This window comes from Gymnoscopelus braueri (assembly GCF_963280865.1).
Source record: "Gymnoscopelus braueri genome assembly, chromosome: 24".
Classification (NCBI taxonomy): Eukaryota; Metazoa; Chordata; class Actinopteri; order Myctophiformes; family Myctophidae; genus Gymnoscopelus; species Gymnoscopelus braueri.
In genome coordinates, this window is record NC_137626.1 from 23,940,872 (window position 1) to 23,953,938 (window position 13,067).

At 42.1% G+C, this 13,067-nt stretch overlaps 1 protein-coding gene across 3 annotated transcripts in view; it reads right to left on the reverse strand.

The window, feature by feature from the left end:
• The window catches only part of LOC308080143 (semaphorin-5B-like), a 102,932-nt gene that overhangs the window by 72,286 nt on the left and 17,579 nt on the right, over positions 1-13,067 (reverse strand). Inside the window, exon 1 of one of the 3 annotated variants that reach the window (XM_080421913.1) lies at positions 609-689. The exons of the other annotated variants lie outside the window; for them this stretch is intronic. The gene's annotated coding sequence lies outside the window, so the exon portion shown is untranslated. Of the gene's footprint in view, positions 1-608; positions 690-13,067 lie in introns of those variants that run through there. 3 annotated transcript variants of the gene reach the window in all.

Here is a 13,067-nt window from a genome sequence, read left to right on the forward strand (position 1 = left end):
CCCATCGCTCTTACAGTTTTTCACTCCCCCCACCTCTAAAGGCCAAACCGCACCAATGCAACAAAACAGTTTTAAGGTCAACCGCACCAATGCAACTCCTTGCAACTGCCATTGGGGATAATGGTTGCAAGTAGTTGCATGTTGCAAGGAGTTGCATGGCAAATCATTGGTGTGGACTATGGCCTTTAGTCTGTCTCTTTTTGTAATTAGCATTGGCCGTCTCCCGTGACCAGGCCCAGTGCTTCCATCCACCTGGCTCCATTTTTACGCCTTTGGAGTTAAATGAATGCTCTGGATTTTGCTGTGTGTCTCTCTGTCCCCTACAGCCCTGGCTAATCCAATGGTCAATGGACCGCAGCGGCCAAATATCTCTAATGCCCAGTGCACAACTTTTACAAATGGAAGGGACCCCTGCCTCAAGACACAGAGAATCAGACAAAATTAGTTCGGTCAGAGATACGCATATTTTTAACAACACAAATCTTGTATGGGAGTCGCTGGGCACAAAATACTTTCAGATGGAGGTCCGCGGCCAAATACATATTAATCTGGGGGTCCTTAATGTGAAAGGTTTGAGAACCACTGCTCTATTCTATCCTCACTCTTACTTGTTTCAATGCTGACTCATTCCGTTCTATTTGCGTTGTTTTGTGAGTTGGGGCTCTCTGGGCTGTCTCTGGGCCGTCAGCGTGTTGTCCTGCAGGAAGGTGCTGTCAGAACGGTGCTCACAAGCCCCGCTCAGTGATGCCAGGACACCTGTGAAGGAGCAAGGCCAGCAGGTAAAGACTAGAGACAGATTTGGCTCCTAGTCGATCAGAGAGACTCTTGGCAGATGCTATTGACTGTGTCTCAAAAATGTGGATATACAGTGGAAAGATGCAGAAAAAGAGAGGGCATCATAATGTGAAACCGCCTCGATTCAAACCCGAGAAATGTACTGCTCAGCCAAAGGAGAATGAATGCCCACAGGCCAAGGGAGATATTTGGCTTCTGGTAAATTCACCCTCCTTTGACTTCCACCCCCACTGGGAAACCCATTCCAGATGAGCCCCCAGTGTAACCACCTGGATTCCAACCCAGGACTGCAAGACGTTGAGTTTAGCTCAATAGCCAAGTTATACAAATGCCGACTGAATCAGTTAATTCTACCGGGGCCCCGCAGAGCCGACATCAATCCCTAGCTTGATGACCTAGCCCTGGCTGCAGGTGTTGGCACGATGCTCTACCTACTGAACAACAAGGATTAGCTTTTGTTCAGGCCAGTGAGGGAGTTCTGCACAATGTACACACATGCTGGCCATTCTCCCACTACCAGCCTCACAAACATCTCAGAATGCCAACAATTTCCATAGCAACCAATTCTCGGGAATGTGTGTAATTTTTCAGTCTATTACGACTGTTGTAAATCCATTCGCAATGAGGCGTCGTGGAGTTCTGACTGCAATTTGAGGACATGCCTTAAATGAGACATCAGCTGACATTCCCACTGTGCTTCCATTTGAGAAGAAGATTCTTTCAACTACAATTAATAATAATAATAATAATAATAACTATAATAATAATAATAATAAATGAGTACCCACTCCTTTGGGGTATTTGTCACTGTGTATTTGCACATACAATTAAATGTTTTCTCTGCATTTAACCCATCCTAAATATCAGGAGCAGTGGACGCTACAGAGGCAGAGCCCGGGGAGCAGTTAGGGGTTAGGTGTCTTGCTCAAGGACACTTTGACACCTAGACCGGGACATAGACCGGGTTCCTCCGTTTCCCAGGCGACCTCGACCCATTCAGCTAATATAATACACAATACAATACTAATATAAGATTTAACTGGCCACTCTTTGGTAGAAGATCCCATATCCCAAGACCAATTTTAATTGTGTTACATTTTGTTCTTGCCTGGACAACTTAACACACAGCAGGACAGCATCATATTGAATGAATGCTGATGTTATTGTAGATATTGGTTGAACTGAGAGGACCTCTCGTACTGAAGTGACAGCCTCATAAAACAACTACACCACCCCTGCAAAGATTATTATTACCCCAAACGTTTAGCAAAAACTAAAATCACCTGATTTCGTATCCAAATCAGTGGTCTTCAACTACAGCTATAGTTTCTTATTGTACCATTGCATTCACCTGATTTCCCAGCTCTAAATTAGTCCCTAGATACAGACAGCTACAATGGCAAATGGAAAACAGCAATACTCACTATACTAGAGACTCATTCGTGTTGATACTATAGTAAGATAATTATTTTGGTCCAGTTTGGTGTCTTGTAATGGTTTCCGCTGAATTCCAACCCATGCTCCTGCATGCCCTTGAACAGGGAAGATTTATTGTTCACGTAAAGCACTTAGAATTGAATTGAAAACTCTTTAACAACTACAGTAAGTGGCCCTCTTGATGAATTTGCTATCTCGCTGTCAAACCTGGTTAATTAAAGCCGTCTCTGTGTGCAGCGAGCGACTGTATGCATGCACGTCATTGGAGGGTCACAGGGTCTATGTGCATACGTGTGTGTGCGTGTGTATGTCTGCAAGCTCATTCGTGTGTTTGTGTGCATATGTGTGTGGTGTGCGTCACTGCATGCTTGTGTGTGTGTGTGTGTGTGTGTGTGTGTGTGTGTGTGTGTGTGTGTGTGTGTGTGTGTGTGTGTGTGTGTGTGTGTGTGTGTGTGTGTGTGTGTGTTTGGTGTGCATCATTGCATGCTTATGTGTCGGTGGGCATTTTATGTGTGTGTGTGTGTGTGTGTGTGTGTGTGTGTGTGTGTGTGTGTGTGTGTGTGGGGGGGTGTGTGTGTGTGTGTGTGTGTGTGTGTGTGAGAGAGAGAGAGAGAGCGCACGCATAATGACTGTAGGAACTCTTGATTGATTTCCTGCCCCGCTCTGTTTGATATGTTCCGCTCTTAACGGCAGCAGCTCAGGCGTATAGTAACTCTCGCCTCACGTTCAGTCTGCTGTGGAATTACCACCGCCTGCCACCGTGGCTTCAACGGCATGCCACACAAGTCAATATGTCACCTCCATACCTCCAATCTCATTTTTAAAGAGACTCCATTATGCTTCCATCAGACCACTAAAATCAATATAATTTCAGCAGTAGTTTCTTTGTGAAAGGCAAACAAATATATAAAGATGAATTGAAAACATTTCATGTTTTCAAAAAGAAAATTATTCGAACATGTTTTCTGAAAATCTATGCTCAGAAAATAATTGGCATATAATGCATAGAAATATTTAGAATACATCACAAATGTTTATGGATTAACCACCTATCTATAAGATCTATAAGATGTAGCAGAAAATAGAAGATCTACAAGCTCACAACACGCAATGCATTGTGAGCTTGTATATCTGCTATTTTCGCTATTTAAAAAAGAAAGAAAGAAATGTTGAATTTATTAACAGTTTTGAAAATTCTTTGAAAAATGTTTGATTGTGGTTAAGGGTTAGTCATAATGTGTAACTTATATCACTAAACATAAACACGTATTTTTTTACAATTTTTTTCAAATCTTTTGTGCTTTTTGTGATGTTATTCTTCCTCTGACTCGCTACCCTTGCTATAATAACCATTCCACATAAATGTGTTTTTGACAACTTCTTTAAACACTATTAAACACTATTTTCATCTGTGTCTAACCCCCTACACACCGTTGTTTAACTTGTTGCATTTCAAAATATCCTCGGGCACTAGGAGCCTGCACATTCTATTTTGACTTAGAAAAGCGCTATATACATTTTAGATATTATTATTATTATTATTATTATTATTATTGACAAATGCTGTAAAGCCAAAAACAAAAAATAATAAAATGAATCTTACACAGTATGACTTTAAGAAAAACTGATATTTACTCGCGACCCATAAAAACAAGTACACGACCCAAAATGCGTTAAGACCCTATGTTTGGGAAACACTGCTGTATCGTATCATAGAACTAATAATGAAATCCTGAAGGAGCATCTCCATATAAACTATAAACTGAAATTGCTTTCTTTCTTTTTTAATTCTTTGCATAAGCATCTTGGCGGAGCTGGACTGCAGATGTATGGGCAGTCAAGGATCCAGCTAGCAGCTGGTCTCTCACAGGCTCTCAACACCCTCAGAGACAGATTGCACTGGACGGTAATGGTCCTTGAGACTCAGGTGTCGATGTTCGACAGAGAAATTGGCCACTTGAGTCCACGTGGGACACCCACACAGTACACATCGCCCTGCGGTGACTCTTATCAGCTTGGAAAAGAAACATTGGCGAGAGGCAACCTTTTTTATGAAGGACACAGATAACGTTTTATTTTGTTGAATTAGCATTGTCTGGATTTGTCCTCCATTGGATTTGCTTTGGTTGATGCTGTTTCGATGTTAGCAAGATGACAGGCAGGCACAAGTCACAATTACATTTTGAAACGTAACTGTCAGAAAGTAAACAAAGCCAAGATTGAACAGGAATTACTCCCCCTAAAAGTTTACTTTTACCATGTCAACTTGTCAAGGTTTGGGTTTTGTGTGTGGATACGGTGCTTAATTTGCAGAAACACAGAGAAAACATCCCATTACATGTCAGAAGAAACTCTAACTCAATTAGTTCTATTGTTAAGTCCTCAATAAAGAGCTGGCTAAGTGCTCTGGACCTAATTAGACTATATATATATTATAACCATCAATTACTTGAGTTATAGCAGGTTTAATATACAGTTGTTGTTTTTGTGCTATTCTACTTGTGTTGTACATTGGAAATTGTATGAATGTATTTATTTATTGATTGAATTTTTCTGCTACACACGCACTTGCATTCCAAATAAATGTTCATGTACTGTACAGTATATGATTTTTTTCAATAAACATATCACTCAGTCAATCAATCAATAAATCAATCAAATTGATTTGGATTCTGAAGGCCTCACTCTAGCATGACATCTTACTTACTTATAACGACACATTAAGACATTTTTCATTACTTTCTGGCCTGATTAGAAAGCCAGAACCAATTTTCACTGTCACGATGAAAGTCATTTTTCTGTTATTGATGGTGAAATTGGTTTTCTAACCGCTCCCAGGGCAATCGAGAAAAATGGAAGCGTATGTAGTGTTCACAACAAACAACTGGTCTACAGTATGTATAAGTGTAAAATGTTTGTTTGTCTGTGGTTGTCAAAGTGGGGTCCGGGGACCCCCAGGTGTCTTTGAGGGGGTCCCAAGCTAAATTGATTAATATTTCAAAATGTTATACTTTAAAAATAACAAGTGTGGTTCTGTGTGAGTGTTCGTCCAGGTGGATGTGGCGGCTGAGGCAGGCATTGCTGCTTAACCCCATATACTTTGTTGAGTGGCATCCCCCAGGGGTCTCTACACTTGGTCTCCTCCTTTTTTCCCCCTACACCAAATCTAGTCGCTGAAAGTAGCCGATAGAGATGCGCGGATCGCGGTTTTAGCCGCGGTTGCCGCAGTTAACTGCGGTTTGGGTGGATTCGGGTCAATCAAATATAATTATTAATTCATATCGGATAAACCGCGGGTGAAATATTGCGGTAAATAAATTAATGAAATCTAATATATCTATCCATAAAATAGCTAAATCTCTGCGTGCTTGTGTCTGTGTGAGTGTGTAGAGCAGCCTCTGTGCGATGCGATCACAAAATGCATTGATTTAGCCTATGGAATGTCGGTGCGTCTTTTTTCTTTTTTTTAAACCGGTGCTGCGCTCTGTATGTTGGATGCCGCATGTATGTTGGATGCCTGTATGTTGGATGCCGCACAGAGTCTGTATGTTCAGCGCAGCAGAGCAGTGCGCTCTGTATGTTCAGCGCAGCACCAGTTTAAAAAAAAGAAAAAAGACGCACCGACATTCCATAGGCTAAATCAATGCATTTTGTGATCGCATCGCACAACTAATAGGCTACTAAAACTAACGGGGAATACCAGAAAATAATAATATTTTGACATACGGGAAAAACGGTTGGTGCGGATATTTAAATTGGATAATATAATTATTGCGGTTGGATAACGGGCGGATAATTAATTTGTACATGCGGATTCGGGTGACGTGAAAGGCCATCCGCGCATAGCCGATCTATTTTCGGTGTGTCACGTTGCGGCGCAGTATTTTTTGCTGAATGTTCGCCTAGTATTATGACATGCTCAGAAAAGAGACGCTAGAGTTCATGTGGTTAATGAAGCGAGGGGGCACAGAGGCTCCACGGCTGGCCCTGCCTTTGTGCCTGGGTAACCTCTCCCACAGTGCAGGGGCTGGCTCGCTGCATGGGGAGCACAATGTTCTGGGCGCCGTGGCAAAAAGAAAAAGCACATGGGACTGACACGGTGGTGTCACTCAGCGACTTTTCGCTCTTTTCATTCCTGCCAGAATCTTCTGACTGCAGCAGGGTGTTGGGCGATATCACGATTACTTCAAACCTTTTCCTCGATTATGATTGATAAATTATTTTTTCTTTTTTTTTTTAAAGTGATTTTTGAAGTGAAAATAGCTGGTAATTTTCGCATTTTTTATACACCACCATTGTACAATAAAGTATAAAACAAGGTTAAGTGATAAGACATTAAAATAACCTGCTTCTTGATTATTTAATTAATCTACATGAGCAAGATTACGTCGGTTATTGGTTAAAAATATCAGTTTTGATATACAGTATTTTCGGTTAATTGCCAAGCCCTAGTTCAGATTTAGATGGCATGGTATTGTAATCCTACAGTATCTGTGTTTGTGTGCTGTTTAGCAAGATAACTTGAGAGTGGATAGTAAATTTGCAAGTGTTTGCAGTGTTGATTTAGACTGTGTTAACATATATTAGGCAAGTGCAACAGAGTCAATTTATTTAAAATAAGAAAATATGTTAAATCAACTACATATGACGGCAGACAGCTTATTTTAAACAACAATGCATAAGACTGAGAGCCAGCATGAGATAAAACATAAACATAAAACTGAGATAGAACACACTTCCACAGTGTGTAATAGATTGTGTAGGTCACACCGCATTGTTTTCATAACGTAAAAATGAAGCTTACTGTGGTATAAGGTTACTGTGCAATTTTATATACACAGACCTGTTGAATCCATAGTTTTTTTCCCCGATACACTACTAAAATAGTATTTTTTTTCTAGGTCATTGTCAAAATGGCGTGGATAATGGATAGTATAGATGAGCAACCCTGTCGGTACTGAATAAGGAACAAACAAAAAAATCCATAATGTTACAACCTGAAACAATATGCCACTGTTACCGTGAAATTGGTGACCTACTGAATTATGTGACTCCGATGGTGCAGTCGAGAACATCTAAGGACAGGTCAAGAGCTGTAGTACCAATCACACTACTTCATGATGGAACCTTATCCAAACTACAGTTTGGATAAGACGTGCTTCCACAAAACTCCATTCAAATGAGAGAACTTTAGTCAACTTGTGCTCTCTGACTGATGACACAGGGCAGCCCTAATGTGATTCTATAGCAGTAAATAGCTAGTAGCAAGTATACATAATGAGCTATGGGTAATTTGAAATTGCATAAGTCGTTGTAATATGGGGGGTATGTAAGGGGAGAACACAAAAGGTGTCGTGAAAAGGAATACATTCCTTCATTTGTTGACAAGCTATGAAAAATTGCCAAAGTTGGGATTTAATTGAGACTGAAACCGGCCAACCATATCAGACGTCCACATACATTATCTAGAATAACAAACGCCAACGGCCATGTATTCACAAACTGCGTTTCACTTGACTGCAGTTTTCTAATAAAAAGGATGAAAATGGTGCAAGGATGAAAATGTGCAGTAAAAAAAAAAAAAACTCAAACGCCCTCCTTTCAAAAATATTGCTCCTAGCGCCCCCCTGGGGGGACGGTACCACCTCCATTGTGAAACACTATTATTAGATATAATGTGTTGGACTTTTGCTTATCGGCTATAATTGTTATTGATTTTTCTCATATAAATGTATATTAATGTAATTCTTGAGTGTGAGCGGTCCACGCCGCTTGCTATTTCTTTTCCAAATTGGTTTTGTTATCGTGTTCACAAAAACAAGAGTGAGATAATGCATTGGAAATGTATACCGCTGCTGCACGCTCTGCGACCAGTGAATAACAATGTTGTTGACACTACCAAAGACAGAGCTACTGTAGTGCGGGAGGAGACAACTGTGAGGAACTGGCGGGATTTGATCCCATACTAGTGCAATTACAGCTGTCTCCATAGGTAGTAATGTATAGTTTCAGTTACTCCATGAAGGTTTTCCTTGTTGTTTTACAATTCAGGCATCTATGCCAAACTGCAGCCCTAAGGGGGAGAAAAATAGTAGAGAAGGATCTGTTGGGGATGCAAAGCAGATGCGTTCCTCGGATTGCCACCTTGGTTGTGGGCACTCAGCTAGTCAAGACTTTGTAGAAAAACAAAACCCAAGATGAGTGGGAAATAGTAAAAAAAAAAATTTGTGCACAATAACAAAATATGTGAACCTGAGCTAAAAAGCCTTTATTCCATTTATTTTTCGTACGCAGACTCTGCTGGGGTTTGATCCAAGACCAGAGAGACCCCCCTCATCCTGAGCACAACATTGAGGATATAGTAGTCCGTAGTCGGGTGGTGGATTGACACCATGGACCAATCATGGGGGAGCGATTAAGGACGGCTGTGCATTGAATCGTGGCAGACAGCTCAGGGTTTCCCACACTAGAGAGAGCCAGTGTTCCTGCCCAGCAGGATTAACCAGTAAAGCCCTGGTGACCCTTTTCTGGGCATGTCATAATCAGCAAACATTCTAGAAAATATTCTGAAAATATCAGATCTACAATGCATCACGTTGCGACGCATTGTGATCTTGTAGATCGGCTATTTTCAGCAAAGACATTTGGTGTAGAGGGGGAAAAAGGAGGGGACCAAGTATAGACCACTGGTCGACCCCGGTCAATGAATATACTGTATAGGGTTAAGTGGTTAAACAGTGCCTATAGTAGACCGTAGTGAACTACTGAACTTGCTTTCAGCCAGGCTCAACGTTGAAGAACCACCCTAACCCCAGACCGTGATCCCCAAGCCATCGAAGAGAGAGAGAGAGAGAGAACAAGCGATTAAGTTTGTGACAGAGTCAGTGACTGAATGAGTGCGTGTGTGAGTGTGTTGGGGTTAGGGTCATCCACCAGCACAAAGGCACACAGACACACAGACAGCTTAAATGCCCAAAATGTCAAATTTAGGCCTGTGTGTGCAGCAGATATCTTTGGAACCTGTTTAAGGGGATTGTTTATTTTGACATTCGGTCTATGATGTAATGGTTTTACTTTGCAAATAAATACACAATAATAATATCCAATAAGTTTAGTTAATTAATGCGAGTACTTGGGTCCAATCTTGCATAGCTCTGCACATCAGCTAAGCCCATGAATGCAAAACAGCTGATCAGTTGCTGAGGGGAATAAACACGAGATATTAAATTTGGTTCCGATGCAAAAACTTGGCCAATCATTTCAAATCTCGCTTATCTCAAGCGGCACAGGCTGCATTCTATTTAGAGGAGGGGTGAAGGGTTTATCATGAGTTATTACCAGCTTAAGGCAAACCTGCAGAGGTGTTTATAACCCTTCTAAATAAAGGTCGTATTTGGAATGATCGTGGCCTTCACAGTGTTCTCTCTATGTCCAGCTTATTGGTGGGTGGCCATTAAAGTAATGCTGGGCATTAAAGTTTTTGTTGAGATGGTGATTGAAAGGAAGAGCTCTGTATTATTTAACCACTTAAATCCTATATACGTACATACAGTAGTTGACCAGTGTCCCCCAGGGGGTCTATACATACAAGACATCCATCCTTTTTTCCCTCAACACCAAATCGCAGAAAATAGCAGATCTATAAGCTCGTAGAACTTGTAGATCTGCTATTGCCGCCAAATGTTCGCCCCCAGAATCGGGACGCTATAGGGTTCATGTGGCTACACGTAACTGTTGTTATTGGAGCCCAAGAAAGTGTCTGTGAATAACTGGGTTCTCACCATGCATCCAGTTAGCGAGAGGCCTGTAAACCATCACCTTGTCAGCTTTAACAGAGCATCCAATAAGCCCGGTCAATCCCTAACCTGGCCCTGCAATAACAGCCAGGCCACTGCTTACGCTCAAACCTAAACACACGTCTTTTCCAGCCCGTTAAGGCCTGTGCCCATATATAGAAGCTACCATGGTTCAATTTGCTTTTGATATCCCCCCTCCTCTGGTCAATGTTTTTTTTGTATCGCCGGTGGGGATATGTTTTATCCCTGCTTCTGGTCAGACTGAATTAAATACATGCATTTCCTTTTGGGAAATGTAGACTGTCTGACATACAAATTAGTTAGATCATTATGTTTCATAATATCACAATTTAAGTAGTTAATAAAAAAATATGTTAATCACATTAACACTGGTGTCCCTTATTTGGGCAAATATTTTCACAATAAAATAAAATAAAAGATCTACAAGCTCACAACATGTCTCAGTGCAATGTGTTGTGAGCTTGTAGATCTGCATTTTTTTCTGTTTGTTATACGAAGATGTACAGTGGGGCATAAGAGGTTAAGAAAATGTCCCCCCCTGTTTTTTTTTACAAATTGAACTCTGGAAGCTAGTATACCTACCTCTCCGTCTCACTTTGAAGTTTATTAACGGCGGAATGGCCTTTCTCTATTTTGCTGTGGTGTTTTGATGAAAACAAACTTGAGCAGCCCTGTGCAGTGATGACATTGAGTATAAACAGTGGCCCTGTTTGGCTCCCTTTGTGCCTCATTCACTTTATCCTGACAGTAGATCAATAGACGGATAAGTGAATCAATGGCACAGAGGAATAAGGGTGTGTACCGGTCTAACAGCAATATTACCTCTTCACCTCTACTTGAGTAACTTTGACATATTTATTACCTATTTTTTTTTGCATGACAAAATTCTGTTTGTAGCAAAACGACGCCCTCACACACCACCTTGCCTCCTCAAACAACATCAGCTTTCATATTGAACCACTGACTCTGAGTCTGCACGCTTGCCATTGAAAACCTTAAACTAATTCTATATACAATTTCTGATAAGTTCCCCCCACCAGACTTTCTGTGTGACCAAACAAAAGAAGCAGAGTCTTTGGAGGCGAATGCACGAGCCTCCGTTAAAATCCAGGCCAACTGTCTTTACCCAGGTGATAGATGACAGGGGAGCAGGGGGGGTAATTATGTGTAATTATTTCTCCATCGAGAATCACTTTCATTTGTCCCTTGTCGTCTGCATCACAAACACAGCATCTGACCTCGTACATCAGTCTGTTGTCCAAAGTCCTCTCCCCTGCAGAAGACCTGGACTCTGTCCAGATATCATTAAGACACAAGCATGACTACCAAACCCCCCCCACCCACCCCCCCCCCACCACCACCACCACCACCACCCAGGTTGACACCTAAACCCGAAATTCCACGCAGAACAAAGAGGGGGACACGAAAACAATGACTTTGTTAACATCCTCTCAATGAAGCTTGCCGACCTCTCCATCATGTAGCGTTGACGTTAGTGTAACTTAAAGGGGAACTTCACTGGTATTTAACATGAATCTTATCATTCTGTTGTCAGGGAGACCGATACAAACACTGACACGATAAACAAAACCAGCGTGTTCTGTCTCAAGAGCTTGTGTTGAATAATCGATGACAGATCGCGTAAAACTCATCAATACCCGTCGTTTTACATGGGATTTAAATACTTCCCCATTGACAATTATTGATTAACAATGAATTATTATTTATGTTCTACCTGCCCCAAATTTCAACACTACGGTACTCAAATTTTCATACAGGGAAATTACCGCGTTTATAGTGTTTGACAGCCCTGTGACCTGTAATATGGATGGATAATATGTCCACCCATCGCCACTCCCGCTGTGCGCGTGGAGCACCTCGCAGTTTGTGAACAACATTGGACATTTAAGAGGCCGTTCAGGAGGCTTTCCATCAGAAATGTACCGCGAGAGACATTTCCGAAAGCGGTGGTATTCTCAGCTACTTCCTATACCCACACCCCCACCCGGGAAGGTGGGGGGGGGGGGGGGGTGAATGGTCTCTCTGTGCCGCCTGCCAACTATCTGCCAATGGCCGCTCTCTTTTTCCAAGTGAATGGACTGAGTTGAGCCACAGTTAACCCATTAAGACCAGAGGCCGATTCTAAAAATGGCTTCTAAAACTGTTTTCTGAAAAACCTATGTTGCTATATCAGTGGTTCTCAAACTTTTTCATGTCAAGGACCCCCGAAATTATATTTATTTCGCCGCCGACCCCTGTCTCAAAATATTTAGTTCCAGGGACCCCCCAGAAGCAAAGATTTGAGTTAAAAATGTTTGCTTTAAAAATATATATATTGAAAGATTTTCACGATTTCTCAAAAATAGCATATCTACAACCTCGCAGCGCGGCACGAAGTGACGCGCTGTGAGCTTGTATATCTGCCAAGGTATAAATAGCCAAGGTATAAAATAATGGTTAAAGTGGTTCAAATCTAAAATGATACGCTTGCATGCTTTCCCGGTCTTAACAGGTTAAAAAGGACACACTAACGTGCCATGGCCCCGCCACAATGGCTGCGCGGGTTATTTGCCAAGGCTAATGATACCGCCTTGGCCCCGGTGAGAGGAGGTGGAGACAGAGAATCTTAAATAGGCACGCAGCTGCACCACCCCCTGTCTGACTCTCATCCTATCTGTCCCACCACCACCACCACACTCCCCTCTCTCCCTCTCTCAGTCCTCTCTGTCCCACCACCACATTCCCTCTCTCCCTCTCTCATCCTATCTGTCCCACCACCACCACCACACTCCCCTCTCTCCCTCTCTCAGTCCTCTCTGTCCCACCACCACATTCCCTCTCTCCCTCTCTCATCCTATCTGTCCCACCACCACCACACTCCTTCTCTCCCTCTCTATTCCTACCTGCCTTGTTACACCGCCTCTCTCTTCCCACCAAAATCCTTCTGTCCCTCTCTATTCCTATCTGCTCCACCACACACCCTCTCTCCCTCTCGCTTTCTGGGATTATCAGGTTCCA